This window comes from Salmo salar, chromosome ssa21 (genome assembly GCF_905237065.1).
Source record: "Salmo salar chromosome ssa21, Ssal_v3.1, whole genome shotgun sequence".
Taxonomy (NCBI): Eukaryota; Metazoa; Chordata; class Actinopteri; order Salmoniformes; family Salmonidae; genus Salmo; species Salmo salar.
Window position 1 is genome coordinate 32,022,164 of NC_059462.1, and position 21,558 is coordinate 32,043,721.

The 21,558-nt window shown below is 44.2% G+C and overlaps 1 protein-coding gene across 1 annotated transcript in view; it reads left to right on the forward strand.

The window, feature by feature from the left end:
- The window catches only part of LOC106582188 (ephrin type-A receptor 6), a 218,615-nt gene that overhangs the window by 146,666 nt on the left and 50,391 nt on the right, over positions 1 to 21,558 (forward strand). The gene's annotated exons all lie outside the window — the stretch shown is intronic.

A 21,558-nucleotide genomic window follows, 5' to 3' on the forward strand; every position in this document is an offset into this window, starting at 1 on the left:
TCAGAACATAATCATTTGTCCTTTTAAAATGTATTTTATAACATAATTGAAATGTCATCACCAAAGCGCATTTTCACCCGCTCTGGCCAGAGTGGGTGGACAACCTACTCTAACCCCTAAACCCCTTAACCCTGACCCGTGGCGCCACGGCCACTATTACAGTCACCTCCGACCAGGGCGGTGAGTACACTCACACCCATGCACACATACACTGTCACACACACTCTCAATGCACAGTGTACAGTCTCTCTGTAAAGCATTATGCACAATATGTCCTCTGCGTGATAAAATGGCTATAGTTCTCATCTATCGATGTACGATATATCGGTGAACAAATCGGAATCGGACGATATTAGCTAAAAATGCCAACTTCGGTATCGGCCCGATGTCTAGTTTAACCTCTTGGGGCTAGGTGGGACGCTAGCGTGCCACCCGTGGTGCACTCCATCAACAGCAGGTGCATTTCAAGAGCGGCAAATTTGAATCCAAATAAATGTCAAAATTCAAATTTTTCAAAAATACAACTATTTTACACCATTTGAAAGATAAACATCTCCTTAATCTAACCACGTTTTACGATTTCAAAAAGGTTTTACGGCGAAAGCATAAATTTAGAGTATGTTAGGACAGTACATTTACAAGAGTTGTGTGTAATGTTTTGTCAAGTCAAAGACAGGGTCACCAAAACCATAAAACCAGCTAAAATGATGCACTAACCTTTTACAATCTCCATCCTAGGACATTATGTTAGACAATGCATGCATTTTTAGTTCTATCAAGTTCATATTTATATCCAAAAACAGCGTTTTACTATGGCATTGATGTTGAGGAAATCGTTTCCCTCCAACAACCGGCAGTCAAGTCAGCGTAACAAATTAAATAATTAAAATTAGAAAACATTGGTAAAATATTATATTGTCATTTAAAGAATTATAGATTTACATCTCTTGAACGCAATCAACTTGCCAGATTTAAAAATAACCTTACTGGGAAATCACACTTTGCAATAATCTGAGCACTGCGCCCAGAAAAATACGCGTTGCGATACAGACTAGACGTCATGTTGGGGAGATCTAAAATCGAAAATACTATGTAAATAATCCATTACCTTTGATTCTCTTCATCAGATGTCACTTCCAGGTATCACAGGTCCATAACGAATGTAGTTTTGTTCAAAAAAGCTCATCATTTATGTCCAAAAATCTCCGTCTCGTTAGCACATGATGTAAGCCAGCCGGACTTCTCGTCATGAACGAGGGGAAAAAATATATTTCCGTTCGTTCAAACATGTCAAACGTTGTATAGCATAAATCATTAGGGCCTTTTTTAACCAGAACATGAATAATATTCAAGGTGGACGAATGCATACTCTTTTATAACGTATTGGAACGAGGGTACCCAACATGAACTCGCGCGCCAGGTGTCTAATGGGACATCATCGTTCCATGGCTCTTGTTCGGTCAGATCTCCCTCCAGAAGACTCAAAACACTTTGTAAAGGCTGGTGACATCTAGTGGAAGCAATAGGAAGTGCCAAAATATTCCTAAACCCCTGTGTTTTTCAATGGGATAGGTTTAAAGTCAATACAACACATCAGGTATCCACTTCCTGTCAGAAAATGTCTCAGGGTTTTGCCTGCCAAATGAGTTCTGTTATACTCACAGACACCATTCAAACAGTTTTGGAAACTTTAGAGTGTTTTCTATCCATATATAATAAGTATATGCATATTCTAGTTACTGGGTAGGATTAGTAACCAGATTAAATCGGGTACATTTTTTTTATCCAGACGTGCAAATGCTGCCCCCTAGACCCAACAGGTTAACGCCGATGTTAAAAAACGATGTCAAAGCTACAGTGCATACCTATATAACGTAGGTACATGACGTAATGATGCCACGTAAAATGTTGACAAACACGTGTAACACAGCATTCCTAACCTAGCCCACAATGTCTGCTGTGTGGATCGAGCAGACAAGTCGAGCAGTTATTTGAAAGAGTAAGAACATTTCTGTGAGATACCTCAAAGGTGAAATCCATTAAAGCCAAGATAATGGGATTCATTGCCCTTGACAATCAACCGTTCTGTCGTGGGTGATGTTGGCTTTCGCCGACTGATCGAGCACCGGTACACACTACCAAGTGCGCTATTTTTCAGATGTTGCCCTACCGGAGTTACACAGTAATAGCGTCACTGCTATTAGCTTCAAGACATACATACCTATGGAATGCCGTTTGGGTCTTTGCGTCTCAAAAAAAATACAGTAGCACTGTCAAAGCTGTCCAAAATAGTCTGCAAACACGATGTGTTTACAATACTTTGTTGGTAATAAAGCATCATTTGTTCGACCGCAACTTCTGGGGTAGCTAGCTTTAGCTTGGTACCTAGCTAGCACCAATACAACCAGCCTGAAAACAATGACCAGTAGAAACTGCAGTCATTTTCATTATTCTTAGCAATGATTTAGGAATCCTTGTGTCAGTATTAGCTCGGTTGCCACTTGTTGTTCGCCTATTGAAATTGAACGTCGGTTCATGAAAATAAATAGCTAGTCAGCAACTTAACCCTGTTGCCCAAAGCTAACTTTATAAGCAGCCAGCTAGCTTCATCTGGCTAGTGAGGTTCGACCGGACCGAGTTATGTGTTGTGAAGCTAGTCACAATAAGGATTAAGCACAATAGTGGAATTTGTGGTTTGCCTTCAAAATAAAAGTATGTCATTGACGGTGATGCAAATGAATACAAATAGTAGAATTATGCCATACTTTTATTTTGAAGGCTAACCGCAAAGTCCACTATTGTGGCTAATCCTTATTGTGGCTAGCTTCACATAGATGGGTCCGACCACCATTTATCAAATAAGAACTGTCTTATAAATTAGGGTTATTTTAGATGATGACACCAAACTATATAGTCAGCTAGGTAACGATAGCTACTGAAACAGATGTCCTTTTGCTATGTTTTTGGATTGTTTGCATTCATGAGCTAGCTAACTAGCTTTTTTTATGTCTCTCTCTGTCTCTCTCGCGCTCTCTCTCTCTCGCTCTCTGTCTCTCTCTGTCTCTCTCTCTGTCTCTGTCTTTCTGTGTGTGTGTGTGTGTGTGTGTGTGTGTGTGTGTGTCCTTGAGGGTGTGTGAATGTGTCTGCTAGATGTAATCTATTATTCTATTACACACAGAACACAGTGGCGTCCACAGACAGACAGTCCTGCAGGTCATTCTGGGTAATATCCCCTCTGTCATTTCATTACCAGACACAGGCAGGCTGGCTTTTATCTGACAAGCAGACTACTGTAGCAGGCTGGCTTTTATCTGACAAGCAGACTACTGTAGCAGGCTGGCTTTTATCTGACAAGCAGACTACTGTAGCAGGCTGGCTTTTATCTGACAAGCAGACTACTGTAGCAGGCTGGCTTTTATCTGACAAGCCGACTACTGTAGCAGGCTGGCTAGGTGCAGAAGCACGGTTACCTTTCATCTTCAGATGTCACTCTCATCTCACTTTTACACTTTTACATCTTTGTTTTTGTTGCATCATTTGTGTAAACACACTATCTCTTCCTCTTAGTCTTCCTTCTCTCTGACACAGTCTGTCCCTCACACACTCTATCTCTTCCTCTTAGTCTTCCTTCTCTCTGACACAGTCTGTCCCTCACACACTCTATCTCTTCCTCTTAGTCTTCCTTCTCTCTGACACAGTCTGTCCCTCACACACTCTATCTCTTCCTCTTAGTCTTCCTTCTCTCTGACACAGTCTGTCCCTCTCACAATCTCTATTTTCCATTTCTCTCTCTCCCGCTCTCACACACATCCACCCACAGTGTGTGGAGATTTCTAAGGAATAGGGATTACCAGTGGGGTGCCTTGGCCCTGAGTAAATCCCATCGCATTTGGAGAAGAAGAGAAGAGTCTGGGGAAATGATGTGGATTAACAGGCTGCTGCCAGGAGCATGGCTCTGCCCCTATCTGTCTGATTGACTATTTTACTATCTCTGTAAGGACTCAGAGGATCGCTACAGCTCACACTGACACACACACACACACACACAGATACACACTGGAGAACATGACAGGTCTTTTATACCGTGGAGAATCCGGAAAATATCACACAGTGAACACGTCAATACTTTTTATTATGCTATTATTTGACATCAAACTACCATTCAGTGGTGTAAAGTACCTAGAGTAAAAATACTTTAAAGTACTACTTAGGTCATTTTTTGTGGTATCTGTACTGTTACTATTTATATTTTTGACTGCTTTTACTTGACTACATTCCTAAAGTAAATAATGTACTTTTTACTCCATACATTTTCCCTGACACCCAAAAGTACTTGCTAAATTTTGATTGTTTAACAGGACAGGAAATGATCCAATTCACACACTTATCAAGAGAACATCCCTGCTCATCCCAACTGCGTCTGATTTGGCGATCTCACTAAACACAAATTCTTCATTTGTAAATTATGCCCCTGACTATCCGTAAATTTAAAAAAACAAGAAAATGGAAAGGAATTTGAAATGATTCATACTTTTACTTTTGATAAGTATATTTAAAATCAAATACTTTTACTTTTACTCAAGTAGCATTTTACTGGGTGACTTTCACTTTTACTTGAGTCTTTCCGTTAAGGTATCTTTACTTTTAATCAAGTATGACAATTGGGTACTTTTCCCACAACTGCTTCCATCGAAGACATGCAACTTTACCTTTGTGTTTTGTCAATGTGGTGATGCATTTTGAAGGACAGATGTCTGGTTTTGATGAGACTACCTCTCTGCAATACTGGTTGGAGACTCAAAACCACTAAGCACCCACACACAGTTCCTCACGCCCAGTGAGCTAATGAACAGGAGTTGCTATGAACAGTTAACCTCCCAGAGTGTCCTCCCAGAGTGTCCTCCCAGAGTGTCCTCCCAGAGTGTCCTCCCAGAGTGTCCTCCCAGAGTGTCCTCCCAGAGTGTCCTCCCTGAGTGTCCTCCCTGAGCCCAGGCAGTATGGCCGCCCTGCCCCACCAGGTATCCCAGAGGGCTGTGGGAGCCCCCTACCAGGTGACTGGGTCATGCGTGGTGGAACACAGGACGCCGCTGGGAGGAAGGGTGGGGGCCAGCTGTCAGTCGCCACGGCAGCAGAGTGTGATTGACGCGTCGGGGGAGTTGCGGTGGAGAGGAAGTGGAAAGTTAATTGAATGTTGGGAGAAGTGAAGTGAAAGACTAAACCCAAGAGAGAGAAAGTGAGAAAGACGGAGGGATGATATAAACGTCTGGAGAGGTGAGAGAGAGTGAGAGAGACAGATTGAAGGACAGGGAGAGAGAGGGCAAAAGGGAGTAGACAGGAAATGAACGTGTGTGGGCGAGGTAAAGGAGGGTGGAGAGGGGAAGACAGAGAGGTAGGTAGAGAGGAAGACTTGGGAAAGGAGGAGACAGATGGAGGAGTGGAGAGAGGGCTAGAGGAAGGAGAAGCATGAGGAGATGCCCTACAAACAGGGGAGTTTCTTTAATCAGGGGAAGCAGCTGGCTAATCGTGTGAGTCACCAAAGCAATCAGAGAGGGAGGGAGAGAGAGGGAGTGAGAGAGAGAGAGGCTGCTCCTCTCCAGTAGGAATATATTAGTAGCTTCATGCTGAAGGAACTTCACTTTAATCATGTCCTCTCCCAGTTAAAGAGGAGATAAAGTGTTGTGAGCATGCCTGTTAATATCAAACATGCTACATGGTAACCTTTCAGTAGTTGCTAGAGGTCTGCTCATTCACTGAAAATGACTCTCCCTCTGGCTCAGGATAGTTGTCTGTGTCTTTACAATATATTAGACTTATTGTTTCTCCTCCTCATCCTCTCCTCCTCTTCCTCAACTTTCCTCCCCTTCCTCACCTCTCATCCCTTTCCTCTCCTCCCTTTTCTCTCCTCTCCTCCCTTTTCTCTCCTCTCATCCCTTTCCTCTCCTCCCTTTTCTCTCCTCTCATCCCTTTTCTCTCCTCTCATCCCTTTCCTCTCATCCCTTTCTTCTCCTCCCTTTTCTCTCCTCTCATCCCTTTCCTCTCATCCCTTTCTTCTCCTCCCTTTTCTCTCCTCTCATCCCTTTCCTCTCATCCCTTTCTTCTCCTCCCTTTTCTCTCCTCTCCTCCCTTTTCTCTCCTCTCATCCCTTTCCTCTCATCCCTTTCTTCTCCTCCCTTTTCTCTCCTCTCATCCCTTTCCTCTCATCCCTTTCTTCTCCTCCCTTTTCTCTCCTCTCATCCCTTTCCTCTCCTCTCATCCCTTTCCTCTCATCCCTTTCCTCTCCTCTCATCCCTCTCCTCTCATCCCTTTCCTCTCCTCCCCTTCCTCACCTCCCCTTCCTCCCCTTCCTTTCCCCCCTTTCCTATCCTCCCCTTCCTTTCCTCTCATACCTTTCCTATCCTCCCTCTCCTCCCATACCTTTCCTCTCCTCTCATCCCTCTCCTCCCCTTCCTCTCCACTCCTCTCTTTCCTCTCCTCCCTTTCCTCTCCTTCCTTTCCTCTCCTTCCTCTTCTCTCCTCCCTTTCCTCTCCTCCCCTTCCTTTCCTCTCCTTTCACTCCTTTCATTCATTAATTCCTTTCATGTCTTCCCCTTCCTCTCCTCCTCCTCTTCTCTCCTGTACCAGTAGTCCAATCTCCAGTACCTACGACAGGTGCATGTATTAGGCCATATACACCGTACCTGGATCATGTTGAGTGTTTAATAAAGGTGAGGGATGTGTTTGTAAATGGTGTGTACTGTGTGACCACAGGCAGGTAGTGCAGTGTGGTGTGCTGTAGGGCAGGAGTGTGGCCTTGCAGGAGAGAGAGTGGTAGTAAATACAGGCCAACTCAGTGCTCTGTTATTAGCCTGTGATTTATGCTGCTGTGGCTTACAGAGCGCCATCACCCCACCACAGCCCTGTAACCACCTCTATTACAGGTGTGTGTGTGTGTGTGTGTGTGTGTGTGTGTGTGTGTGTGTGTGTGTGTGTGTGTGTGTGTGTGTGTGTGTGTGTGTGTGTGTGTGTGTGTGTGTGTGTGTGTGTGTGTGTGTGTGTGTGTGTGTGTGCACGCGCGCTAGTGGGACAAGGCTCATAGGGATGTCCGTAGACCTTTCACAGCCAGGGTCATCTTCATCATCACTGACACACACACACTTGTCTTCTTTATAGCCCCTGTACAGGGAGATACGCAGCAGCAATAGGATCAGATAAATGCATTTGACAGCTCGCACATTTCTGTACTGATTTATCAGAGTATTTATCCTAGTAATGCCTCTGTTTTCTCATGCTCTCTCTCCTGCTTTCTATCTCTCTCTCTCTCTCCTTCTGCTTTCTCTCTCTCCTTCTGCTTTCTCTCTCTCCTTCTGCTTTCTCTCTCTCTCCTTCTGCTTTCTCTCTCTCTCTCTCTCTCCTTCTGCTTTCTCTCTCTCTCCTTCTGCTTTCTCTCTCTCTCCTTCTGCTTTCTCTCTCTCCTTCTGCTTTCTCTCTCTCTCTCTCCTGCTTTCTATTGCTCTCTCTCGCTCCTTCTGCTTTCTCTCTCTCCTTCTGCTTTCTTTCTCTCTCCTTCTGCTTTCTCTCTCTCTCTCCTTCTGCTCTCTCTCTCTCTCTCTCCTTCTGCTTTCTCTCTCTCTCCTTCTGCTTTCTCTCTCTCTCCTTCTGCTTTCTCTCTCTCCTTCTGCTTTCTCTCTCTCCTTCTGCTTTCTTTCTCTCTCCTTCTGCTTTCTCTCTCTCCTTCTGCTTTCTCTCTCTCTCCTTCTGCTTTCTCTCTCTCTCCTTCTGCTTTCTCTCTCTCCCCTTCTGCTTTCTCTCTCTCTCCTTCTGCTTTCTCTCTCTCCTGCTTTCTCTCTCTCCTTCTGCTTTCTCTCTCTCCTTCTGCTTTCTCTCTCTCTCCTTCTGCCTTCTCTCTCTCTCTCCTGCTTTCTATTGCTCTCTCTCCTGCTTTCTATCTCTCTCTCTCCTTCTGGTTTCTCTCTCTCTCTCCTGCTTTCTATTGCTCTCTCTCTCTCCTTCTGCTTTCTCTCTCTCCTTCTGCTTTCTCTCTCTCCTTCTGCTTTCTCTCTCTCTCTCTCCTGCTTTCTCTCTTTCTCTCTCCTGCTTTCTATCTCTCTCTCTCCTGCTTTATATTGCTCTCTCTCTCCTTCTGCTTTCTTTCTTTCTCTCTCCTTCTGCTTTCTTTCTCTCTCCTTCTGCTTTCTCTCTCTCTCTCCTTCTGCTTTCTCTCTCTCTCTCCTTCTGCTTTCTCTCTCTCTCTCCTTCTGCTTTCTCTCTCTCTCTCTCCTTCTGCTTTCTCTCTCTCTCTCTCCTTCTGGTTTCTCTCTCTCTCTCCTGCTTTCTATCTCTCTCTCCTTCTGCTTTCTCTCTCTCTCTCTCCTGCTTTCTATTGCTCTCTCTCGCTCCTTCTGCTTTCTCTCTCTCCTTCTGCTTTCTCTCTCTCTCTCCTTCTGCTTTCTATCTCTCTCTCCTTCTGCTTTCTCTCTCTCTCCTTCTGCTTTCTCTCTCTCTCTCCTTCTGCTTTCTATCGCTCTCTCTCTCTCCTTTCTTTCTCTTCCCCCCCTCTCTGGACATATCCATGTTTTAATGGTGTGTGTTTGTCATAGTAGATAGTGTCAGTGCATGTCATTATATTTCTGATAAATATGTGTAGATTTATAAGGGCTGTTTTTCACCAGATGAAGAAAGATCAAGGACATACTGTATCATACAGTTAAGACATTTATTGTTTGGCCTTTTGTGTGTTTTTACTTTAACAAGGCATTAAATATTTTCTTGACCCCTTGTTTTGATTGAATGTATTTTTTTGGTTTATCAGTCTTTGTTGCAATGGAATAGAACTCACCACATGTTGTGGTAGGCAATACAATTTCATTACATCCATAATTGTTAGTCCTGTGGCTATAAAGAGATAGGGATGGTTGTATTCGTTTAGCACTCTACAGTCAAAATTCTCCTTGCAGTTAAAGTCTCCAACTTAATGAGAATGCAGAACTCTTGTAATTGATTACTGAATAGTAAAGTTTTAAAACTCAGAACAGACAACATGCACGTATCAACACAATACCAACACACACCATTTAACACTCAAGACCTACAGCTCAGATCCATGGCTCGGCTGGATGAAAGAACCTGCCTCTTGTACTGAAGTAGTACCTCACCTAGCAGAACGTTATCCACATCCTTCACATATCAATGCTGCTTGTGACTGGGATTTAGTCAGTGGTACTGTACTGTATAGTGAATATTGCTGGGACGCTCTTCGGTCCATCAGAATGAACTATGATCAGAACAGTCTGTGTTGTAATGTTCTGTATTCCCGGTAATGTGTTAGAGTGGGTAATAATAATAATGCGTTCTCAGATGGGGCTTCATCATGGTGTGTGTCTGGGTCTGGGCAGACAGAAATAACCACTGTCTCTCTGTCTCTTTCTCTTTCTCTCTCATTCTCTCTGTCTCTCTCTTTCTCTCTCTTTTTCTCTCTCTCCCTCCCTCTGTCTCTCCCTCCCTCTCTCTCCCTCTCTCTTTCTCTCTGTCTCATTCTCTCTGTCTCTCTCTTTTTCTGTCTCTCTCTCCCTCTCTCTCTCTTTCCCCCTCTCATCATTACCCTACCACCAGCTGCACACACAATAACAGTAGCAGCTGAAAAGGAGAGGATGAGGAGAGAGAAGGGAGAGGGGGAGCAGAGAGGAGAGGGGTAGATAAAAGGGAGAAAGACAATGGAAAGATACGATTGGTTAAAAATAATCTCTTTCCATTCTCTTGCTCAGTCTTATAACTTGTTTGGTTTTAGAATTCCATTTAGTGTATTTACTCCTAGCTGTACCTCAGAGCCATGTAGATAAAGGTGAAGTGGAGAATTCAACTGTTTCCTCTCTATTTAATGTCCGTTTATAAGTATACTGAGCCGCCGCTGTCTCTGTCCATGTGAGAAACTGTATGGACTACACACACTGTTCTGTGTGTAAGACAGAAATGATTTGGACACACTGTATCAAACACACAATGACACCAAAACTGTGAAGAGAATGTACTATGCTCTTTGAGAAAATATATATTTTAGAAATATAAGGTCAGGGATAGAGGTGAGGTTAGGGTCAGGGTCAGGGTTTAGGTTAGTGGATAAAATCACATTTGTGGTCAGACATAGGTGAATGGTCCCATTATAAACTAACCAGTATCTCTCTTTCTCTGTTCCAGAAATCCTAACTCTCACACCCCCAGCCATAGTAAAGTCATGTACATCATTGACTTCTGGTCGTTCTACAACAGATCAGTGACTGACATGTTGTCCATTAGTAATGATAAAGGATGATGTCTGTCTGTCTGTCTGTCTGTCTGTCTGTCTGTCTGTCTGTCTGTCTGTCTGTCTGTCTGTCTGTCTGTCTGTCTGTCTGTCTGTCTCTTGTTTGTTTTCGTCTGTCTGTCTGCTGTCTGTCTGTCTGTCTGTCTGTCTGTTGTCTGTCTGTCTGTCTGTCTGTCTGTCTGTCTGTCTGTCTGTCTGTCTGTCTGTCTGTCTGTCTGTCTGTCTGTCTGTCTGTCTGTCTGTCTGTCTGTCTGTCTGTCTGTCTGTCTGTCTGTCTGTCTGTCTGTCTGTCTGTCTGCCTGCCTGCCTGCCTGCCTGCAGGTGTGTGGAGATCCTCTGACTTCACCATGTGTGTGTCCTGTAACTGCTCACTGACCTCTCCATCCTACCCTCAGATCCCCTCAGAGAGAACAAAGCCCTGCACTGGGGTGGTAGGCACAAGTGTGTGTAGAGTTGATCTGACTGCTGTTTCTCTCAAAACTGAGAGGGGTCAGGGGTTAGAGGTCAGGGGACGGTATGCCTCTCTGACCCCTGTAGCTAGCCTCATCCCAGGGCCTAGAGAAGAGAATGGAGCAGGACAGCTTTGAAGCCTCTACTCTCTAGTCTAGTACATGTGTGATATGACTGGCTGGGCTGGCCTCTCTCTGTTCTGTTCCTCCACAATGTAATTACAACTGAGCTTTGAAGTAGAACACTGAGAGGGCCAGAGGTGAGAGGAGAAGTGGGGGAGAGAGAGAGCAAGGGAGGGAGAGGGGGAGAGAGAATGGGGGAGAGGAGAGGGTGAGTGATGCTGTTGCTGGTAGGACAGAGGCACAGCAGTCCAGTTGGTGTCTGAACCACTGAGGTAACAATAGGAGACTCTCCAATCTACGCTTTGTGCTCATGTCACTTTTCCACTTCGCTCATATGTCGTGCATATTTTTGGAGTCTATTTTTTATTTAGGTCATTGAAGACATCTGCTTCTTTTAAATAATTATAAATTCATTTAGAATTCAATTTTCAACTCTTTTTTTTAAATGTGGTCTGCTACCTTTATGGACCTGTAGCCTTAGTTGATGTTGCCCACTCCACCTTCTAATCATGCCTTGACTTTGAAAGCTGATTTACAAATAGCAGAGGGAAAGGTGTGTTTATCTGGGTGAGATGTCTGGGGCTTCTTTTAATAGAGTTGGAGAACCAAGGTTATAGCAGAGATCTGGTTAAGTCTCCTCAATGTCACATCGTGTGTGTGTGTGCGTGTGTGCGTGTGTGCGTGTGTGTGTGTGTGTGTGTGTGTGTGTGTGTGTGTGTGTGTGTGTGTGTGTGTGTGTGTGTGTGCTGTGCACAGGCGAACCGGTCTTGTTTAGGAGAAGCTATCTAAGGTAGAACACCCCCAACATTTGAATAGACAGCACCACGCTCTTTCCTACTCCCGTGGAGGTTACCTGAAACAGAGGGCTCCCCTTCCCAAATTCAGGATGTGTTTTGAAACCCAGATGTGATGAAGTCAGAGTTCCTGCACCCAGGCAGAAAGTAATTGGGAATCTAAACTGCTGTGCTTTCCCAAAAAGGTCTGCTGAGAGATGCTGCAAGTTGATGAGAGGAGGATTCACAGCCGGAAAATAGGCTAGCTTTCAAACATTCATTTATTGATGTAACCTAGATAACTTCCCAAGATCTTGCAGTGCAGCATGTGAACTAGAGTACCCCTCCTAGCTGTGTTCATCCATTACACTAACGCTGTATGTGTAGATATTAGAATGACTGTGTGGCTGTCTCAGTATAAGTCCTTTGTGTATGGCAAGGAGAACGCAGTCAAAATGCTGTGTGTGCACCCTTGCACAAAAACACATACTGACTACTAACACAATGGTTCCCAAACTAGGGGTCGCTACCCCATGTTGGGTCACCTGATGTGAAAATGGGGTCGCAAGAGAATTTCCAAAATCCTGTTAAAAACTAAAATGTAATAATAGTTTTCAGACCTGTTGTTACGTTACAGCCTTATTCTAAAATTTATTAAATTACAAATGTTCCTCATCAATCTACACACATTACCCCATAATGACAAAGAAGAAACAGGCTTTTAGAAATGTTTGCTAATAAAAAATACAGAAATACCTTATTTACATAAGTATTCAGACCCTTTGCTATGAAACTCTAAATTGAGCTCAGGTGAATCCTATTTAACTAGGCAAGTCAGTTAAGAACAAATTCTTATTTTCAATGACGGCCTGTAAGCAGTGGGTTAACTGCCTTGTTCAGGGGCAGAATGACAGAGTTTTACCTTGTCAGCTCAGGGATTCGATCTTGCAACCTTTCGGTTACAAGTCCAATGCTCTAACCACTAGGCTACCTGCCGCCCCTACACTCTAACCACTAGGCTACCTGCCGCCCCACACTCTAACCACTAGGCTACCTGCCGCCCCTACACTCTAACCACTAGACTACCTGCCGCCTCAATGTATGTTGTAGAAACATCCTTCAGATGTGTCTACAACTTGATTGGAGTTCACCTGTGGTAAATTTAATTGATTGAACATGATTTGGAAAGGCGCACACCTGTCTATATAAGGTCCCACAGTTGACAGTGCATGTCAGAGCAAAAACCAAGACATGAGGTCGAAGGAATTGTCCGTCGAGCTCCGAGACAGGATTGTGTCGAGGCACAAATCTAGGGAAGGGTACCAAAACATTTCTGCAGCATTGAAGGTCCCCAAGAGCACAGTGGCCTCCATCATTCTTAAATGGAAGAAGTTTGGAACCCCCAAGACTCCTCCGAGAGCTGGCCGCCCGGCCAAACTGAGCAATAGCAATCGGGGGAGAAGGCCTTTGGTCTCGGAGGTAACCAAGAACCAGATGGTCACTCTGACAGAGCTCTAGAGTTCCTCTATGGAGATGGGAGAACCTTCCAGAAAGACAACCATCTCTGCAGCACTCCACCAATCAGGCCTTTATGGTAGAGTGGCCAGACAGAAGCCACTCCTCAGTAAAAGGCACATGACAGCACGCTTGGAGTTTGCCAAAAGGCACCTGAAGATTCTGATAAACAAGATTCTCTGGTCTGATGAAACCAAGACTGAACTCTTTGACCTGAATGCCAAGAGTCAGACTGGAGGAAACCTGGCACTATCCCTACGGTGAAGCGTGGTGGTGGCAGCATCATGCTGTGAGGATGTTTTCAGTGACAGGGACTGGGAGACTGGTCAGGATCGAGGCAAAGATGAACAGAGCATAGAGATCCTTGATGAAAACTTGCTCCCGAGCGCTCAGGACCTCAGACTGGGGCCACGGTTCACCTTCCAAAGGGACAACAACCCCAAGCACACAGCCAAGACAGTGCAGAAATGGCTTCGGGACAAGTTTCTGAATGTCTTTGAGTGGCCCAGCCAGAGTCCGGACTTGAACCCTATCAAACATCTCTGGAGAGACCTGGAAATAGCTGGGCAGCAACGCTCCCCATCCAACCTGACAGAACTTGAGAGGATCTGCAGAGAAGAATGGGAGAAATTCCCCAAATACAGGTGTGCCAAGCTTATAGCGTCATATCCATGAAGACTCGAGGCTGTAATCGCTACAAAAGGTGCTTCAACAAATTAGTTAGTAAAGGGTCTGAATACTTATGTAAATGTAATATTTAATTTATTTATTTGTATAAATTAGCAAAAATTTCGAAAAACCTGGTGTAGTGTGTTTATAATTATGAGGGGGAAAAACAATTTAATAAATTTTAGTATAAGGCTGTAACCTAACAAAATGTGGGAAATGTATATATACATACAGTACCAGTAAAACGTTTTAGAACACCTACTCATTCAATGTTTTGTCTTTATTTTTGCTATTTTCTACATTGTAGAATAATAGTAATGACATCAAAACTAGGAAATAACACATATGGAATCATGTAGTAAACAAAAAAGTGTTAAGCAAATCAAAATATATTTGATATTCTTCAAAGTAGCCACCCTTTGCCTTGATGACAGCTTTGTACACTCTTGGCATTCACTCAACCAACTTCACCTGGAATGCTTTTACAAGAGTCTTGAAGGAGTTCCCACATAAACTGCTTTTCCTTCACTCTGCGGTCCAACTCATCCCAACCCATCTCAATTGGGCTGAGGTCGGGTGATCGTGGAGGCCAGGTCATCTGATGCAGCACTCCATCACTCTCCTTCTTGGTCAAATAGCCCTTACACAGCCTGGAGGTGTGTTGAGTCATTGTCCTGTTGAAAAACAAATGGTAGTCCCACTAAGCGCAAACCAGATGGGATGGAGCAACACTGCAGAATGCTGTGGTAGCCATGCTGGTTAAGTGTGCCTTGAATTCTAAATAAATCACAGACAGTCCCCAGCAAAGCACCCCCACACCATCACACCTCCTCCTCCATGCCTCACGGTGGGAATCACACAGGCCAAGATCATCTGTTCACCTACTCTGTTTCTCACAATGACACGGCGGTTGGAACCAAAAATCTCAGATTTGAACTCCTTAGACCAAAGGACAGATTTCCACTGGTCTAATGTCCACTGCTCATGTTTCTTGGCCCAAGCACGTCTCTTCTTCTTATTGGTGTCTTTAGTAGTGGTTTCTTTGCAGCAATTCGACCATGAAGGCCTCCTTGAACTCAGTGAAGCATTTATTTGGGCTGCAAATTCTGAGGCTGGTAACTCTAATGAACATATCCTCTGCAGCAGAGGTAACTCTGGGTCTTCCTTTCCTGTGGGTGTCCTATTGAATGCCAGTTTCATCATAGCGCTTGATGTTTTTTTGCGACTGCACTTGAAGAGTCTTTCAAAGTTCTTGAAATGTTCCTGATTGACTGACCTGCATGTCTTAAAAGAAGGATGGACTGTTGCTTATTTGAGCTTTACTTGCCATAATATGGACTTGGTCTTTTACCAAATAGGGCTATCTTCTGTATACCACCCCTACCTTGTCACAACACAACTGATTGTCTCAAATGCATTAAGAAGGAAAGAAATTTCACAAATTAACTTTTAAGAAGCCACACCTGTTAATTGAAATGCATTCCATGTGACTACCTAATGATGCTGGTTGAGAGTTCCCAGTTCCCAGTTGTTTCCTGTATGATGTCATTGTCATCTCCAGTTCTAATAATGACATTCTACCTACAGACCATTGGTACTCTTCTACAGCTCATATCTGTGTGAAGCTGCATTCAGTGCTCTTGTCTGCATTAAAACCAAATATAGATTCAGGCTGGATGTGACAGCAGAGATGAGGTGCGTAGTGTCGACCACGCCCCCTGACTTTGAGAAGCTCCGACTCGACGTGCATCAAGCACACCCATCTCATTACTGGTGGTGAGATTAGATACATTATGTCAGACTAATATTCCATTGACTGTCATAGCCCCACATTAAAAGTATGTGATGATGAGTTAAGATGATCAGAAATACTGTTAGAAGGTTTTTCAATTGACTGCCATAGCCCCAAATGAAAAAGTTAACATTGGCTGTTAATTATACTGAACAAAAATATAAACGTATTATACAACAATTTAAAAGATTTTACTGAGTTACAGTTGATAAAAGGAAATCAGTCAATTTACATAAATTCATTAGGCCCTAATCTATGGATTTGACATGACTCGGAATACAGATATGCATCTGTTGGTCAGAGATACCTACTCAGTATCTGGTGTGACCACCATTTTCATCATGTAGCGTGACATCTCCTTCGCATAGAGTTTATCAGGCTGTTGATTGTGACCTGTGGGAATGTTGTCCCTCTCCTCTTCAATGACTGTGTGAAGTTGCAGGATATTGACGGGAACTGGAACACGCTGTCATACATGTCAATCCAGAGCATTCCAAACATGCTCAATGGGTGACATGTTTGGTGAGAATCCAGGCCATGGAAGAAATTTGACATTTTCAAGAATTGTGTGCAGATCGTTGTGACATGGGGAAGTGCATTATCATGCGGAAACATGAGTCGATGGCGGCAGATAAATGGCATGACAATGGGCCTCAGGATCTTGCCACGGTATCTCTGTGCATTCAAATTGCCATCGTTAAAATGCAATTGTGTTTGTTGTCCATAGCTTATGCCTGCCCATACCATAACCCCACCGGCACCAACGTTGACATCAGCAAACCGCTCGCCCACACGACGCCGTGCACGTGGTCTGCGGTTGTGAGGCCGTGTGGACGTAATGCCAAATTGTCTAAAACAACATTGGAGGCAGATTATGGTAGAGAAATGAACATTCAATTCTCTGGCAACAGCTCTAGTGGACATTCCTGCAGTCAGCATGCTAAATGCACACTCCCTCAAAACTTGAGATCTGTGGCATTGTGTTGTGTGACAAAGCTGCACATTTTAGAGTGGCCTTTCATTGTCCCCAGCACAATGTGCACCTGTGTAATGATCATGCTGTTTAATCAGCTTCTTGATATGCCACACCTGTCAGGTGGATGGATTATCTTGGCAAAGGAGAAATACTTACTAACAGGGATGTAAACAAATTTGCGCACAAAATTTGAGAGAAATAAGCTTTTTGTGCGTATGGAACATTTCTGGGATCTTATATTTCAGCTCATGAAACATGGAACCAACACTTTACATGTTGCGTTTATATTTATGTTCAGTGTATATACTTTTTTTCACATGGTTGGGTTCGCGAGAATCTTCAGATATCAAAATGGGGTCATGTGCCAAAAACGTTTGGGAACCCCCTGCACTAACACAACACACACATACAAACACACAGTGAAATGCTGGCTATGCGTTACCTCGCACCTGTAATGAAGTGATTATGCAGACTAAGAGAAAACAGTGCTGTAGTCACAAACACAGAGACACACACACACACACACACACACACACACACACACACACACACACACAGTGGTGTGTAATGACGGTTGCTCTATCACAATGTTGATGACTGACCTAAAAGAGTTGGTACATCACTGATAATTACCCTAGCAGGCCTCTGCTATAGAAACCCCAAAACAGTTTAGGGGCAGAGAAATAGGAAATAGTAGGCAGTAATATGAAACTGCGAGGTCACTCTACATTCTGCAGGACAAGAGATGAACGTGTGAAGGAGGGATGAGGAGAAGTCCAGAATTCAATAGCACATTTTTGGTTTCTGTGGTTCTTTATGAAACTGAATCAGGTGTACAGAGATCTGGATGGAAGGACACCTCAGTAATAGAAAGCTACTGGAGTGAAGCCATGTAAGAGAACTTGCCTCAGACCAGGGTCATAGCTTTGAGACGAACCAACCCCAAGGCCTAACAGACGCAGGGAAACACACACACAGACAGGGAAAGGAGTCTCCTTGGGGTCTGAGTGGTACTAGTAGTATGAGGTCGAGGGAATCAGAATGAACCTGTGTAAATAGTCCACTCAGGACTATTGAAGGACACAGCTGAAGGAATGGGAGGAGGCTGGAGGATATAAAGAGAGGTGGAAAAGAAGAAATAGGGAGAGAGTAGGATGGAAACGATGGGAGTATAGAAGGACAGAGAAGGAGATGAAAGTAGAGAGGGGGAAGATGGAATGAAGGAGATGAGAGGACAGTGAGAGAGGAAAGAGGAGAAAGGTAGTAGTTTATAAACACAAACATTACTGAGGCATGTTTGGTTGAATTCAGCCCTGCATCCAAACAACCTTTGTATTGGCTTTAAGTTTCTGAACAAATTCTCCCTCTCCCCCGGCAGTGTGTGTGTGTGTGTGTTTGTGCGCTGTGCGTGTTTCCAGAGTGGAGTGTTAGGCTTTATGCATTATTGATGTTCACACTATTAACACATTAGAGAAGCAGTAGATCTCTGAGACCAGCCGGTATAGAGACACACACACACACACACACACACACACACACACACACACACACACACACACACACACACACACACACACACACACACACACACACACAGTGATCTGCATGTAGATGTCAGATTCAGACCCAGAACAGAGGAGTGTTGTTAGTTCTGTATTGACTGCTGTCTGAAAGAACCACACAGCCGCTCACGCACAAAACACATCTATCAACCTGTGTGTGTGTGTCTGGCTCAACGCTCACGTAGAAAGCCCATCTATCAGGCTGTCCACCGCTCACTCCCTCGTCTGCGTAATGGCCCTGACCTTTTTACCATCAGTCTCTCTGCCCGGGTATAGGCGGACAGGCCTTGTGAGTGCTTGTGTGTGTCGAAGGTCCCAGCACCCACGGAGAGCTGAATCTCATTCCCCAGCCTGACTGATGACTGCTGCTGAGAATGTAGGACACACACATGTTCACTTTGCCCTCACACTTGTGCTCTTACTTCATTTTCACCAGCTCTGGAGGTCCTGTTGGTGAGAGAGACATGAAATGTAGAGTTCCATTCTATAGTTTTAACACTATGGTTCTGTTTACAGTGTGAGAAATCTGACTAGAGAGAGATCTGTTACACACCCAACACGATCTCATTTCCTTTAGTCTATTTTGGATGCATAAAGAACAGACAAAATGTGTTCTGGGGAGTTTCCTCAGTTCTTTTAGGACCAGGTGAAAGTTTCTTTCACCCGTGATGTCCCCACAATGTTCCCACCAGACTGTTCCCACAACCTAATGAGACATTCTGGGAAAATGTGTCCTGGGAAAATTAATTATAGAATGTTTTATACACACATTCTATAATGATCAGCACGACTAGACAGTTTTTGTGTTATGAGAACATTTGCCGCGACTTAACGAATGTTCTGGGAACCTTCACAGAACCAATTCTGGTTTCCTGGGATGTGTGTGTGCTTGTGGTGCAGTGGAGCGTAGCAGGCAGCAGCCCATGGAGCCATTGACAGGAGGTGAAGGGGACATGTTTCCTCAGTCAGACCTATCCTGCTGAGCCTCTGGGACGGTGCGTGCGTGTGTGTGTGTGCGCCTGCATGCCTGTGTGTGCATATGTGTGTATGTTAGAGTAAAAGGAGATCCTCCAGCCTATTACGGTGATCTCAGATGAATGTGGTCAGACCAGGGTCTGTACTCTCACAGCTCTTTCTGTGGATCACATTTAACCCAGTGAGCCAGCCAACCCAAGCCTTACAGTACCTGCAGGAGCAGATGGGCTAGCACTGGTGTGTGTGTGTGTGTGTGAGAGAGAGAGAGAGAGAGAGAGAGTGTGAGCAGGTCTACTGCTCGAAGAGAGCAAAGAGGGGTGGGCTATCATCTGACCATAGCGAATGTAAACGATGTAAATCAGCTAGTTACTGTAGCTAGATAGCTAGTTAGCTATGCTGTTGAAACAATCTAACTAGCTTTTACTTTTGATTGAAGTTTATTCTGCTGCTGACTTCTGCTTCTTAGGCCTACTATCAAACATTGGAATTGAAGCCTTCCCTGTTCCTGACTGTGAGATGACACATGCAACTCAAAAGGGACCCACTTCAACACAACCTATGGGCGCCGGTAGCTTCTGCCTGCAGGACGACTGCAGTGTGGGGGCAGAGAAGCGGGGGATGGGGAATTTTCCAAGATTCAAAAATGAGACATTTGCTTGTTTAATGCGCAAATAATGTAAATAACAAGTGAGAAAATAGACTAAAATTAAAATATAAATGTAATAATGATAAAAACGCCACCAATCTGAAAGGGCAGGTGCTCAGGCACCCTTAGACCGTTCTTTATCTGTGTGTGTGTGTGTGTGTGTGTGTGTGTGTGTGTGTGTGTGTGTGTGTGTGTGAGCCAGAGGATTTGGGCTTCTGTAAACAGCCACATCCTGGCATTTATAGAGAGCCAGAACAATGTCAACAGAGAGAAAATCCCTCTGTTTCTTCACCTTCCTCGGTCTGTCTCATCCTGTCACTCCATCTCCACATGTCCTCCACTGCCTCTGTATCTATACTCTTCTCCTTTCCCTCCCTTTCTTTCCTTTCATTCCACCCCTCCATTATGGTCCTGTTGATTTCCCCTGCTGTTGTGTTGGCTCCACGCTATGGAGAGATGGAATAGATCTGCAGCACGAGGAAATTGAGACTTTAAGCTTGTGCATGTTATTCTGGCCAAATAAAATTCTGTTCAGAGAATACATTCAGAGTCCAGAGAGAGAGAGTAAGATCGGTACTATGGAGACACCAACAGAGGGAGCAGTGCAGAGAGACGACGTGAGAGCCATACTGCAGGGAGGGAGAGAGAGAGAAAAGGCAGGAGCCGTACAGCAGAGAGAGAGAGAGAGAGAGAGAGAGAGAGAGAGAGAGAAAAGGAGAGCACAGTGTGGTGATTACAAAGGATAGAGCATTCATTACTCTGTTTTCATTGAGCTGCTGCACAAAGAGAGGAGAGACCTTCTGAGACACTCTATACACACACACACACACACACACACCCACACTCCTGTCTCTCTACACACACACACATACACACACACTCCTGTCTCTACACATACAAACACACACACACATTCCTGTCGAAGGTATAGCTGGCTAAACGGAGCAGGATGGTGCCAGAGGGAAACTCTAAAATACACTTCCTCTCATCACATAAACGCTCCCTCTCCTTCCCTCCCTCTCTTTCTCCCTCATCCTGTCACAAAGCCAATGTCCCAGTTGCTGTGTTCTCTCTCAATTCTTAACTCTACAACCAGGAATTGACCTCGGGCAGTAAACACTACTCAAATATGGTTTATTCAACCTCCCACAGAACCAAATGACTCTGTTTATGTGTTGATATTTACCGTTCCGTTCTCGGCTCACTCTCACGATATGGTCACTTGTGGGGATTGTGTGTGAATTAAAACACAATCATATTGTGTGCCTTTAGTTTGCATGTGATCTGGCCTAGTGGGACTGAGCTGGGATATTATGTTGAGGAAATTGCTTTTTCACTGGCTGTTCAAATGAGAGAGCTAAATCACAGCTTATTGAAGAGGGAGCTTGGATGTGTGTTTACGTATGGAATATTATCATAAATATGTTCCTAGTTTCTCTCTCTGGTGTTCTGCGTACAGTAAGCTTGTAGAAAGCTGTTCCAGCTTGTGCTGTGTATTCTACACTTAGAACTACTGATCTCAGCTAGTGTCGTACATCAGTTTGGATTGTAGTTTTATAATCAAACTACAACCTGTGGACCAACTGGCTATGACCATATCTATATATACTGAATAAATATTGCACAGGGGAGCCAGGCCCAGCCAATCAGACTTGAGTTTTTCACTACAAAAGGGCTTTATTACCAGCACTCCCCCTCATCAGACCTTCATCAGACCTTCATCACATCTTTATCACAAACAAAAAGTTGTAATGGGTTCGCGCTCACACCTTTTTGTTTGTCAGAATTCAAAGGTTTTACGC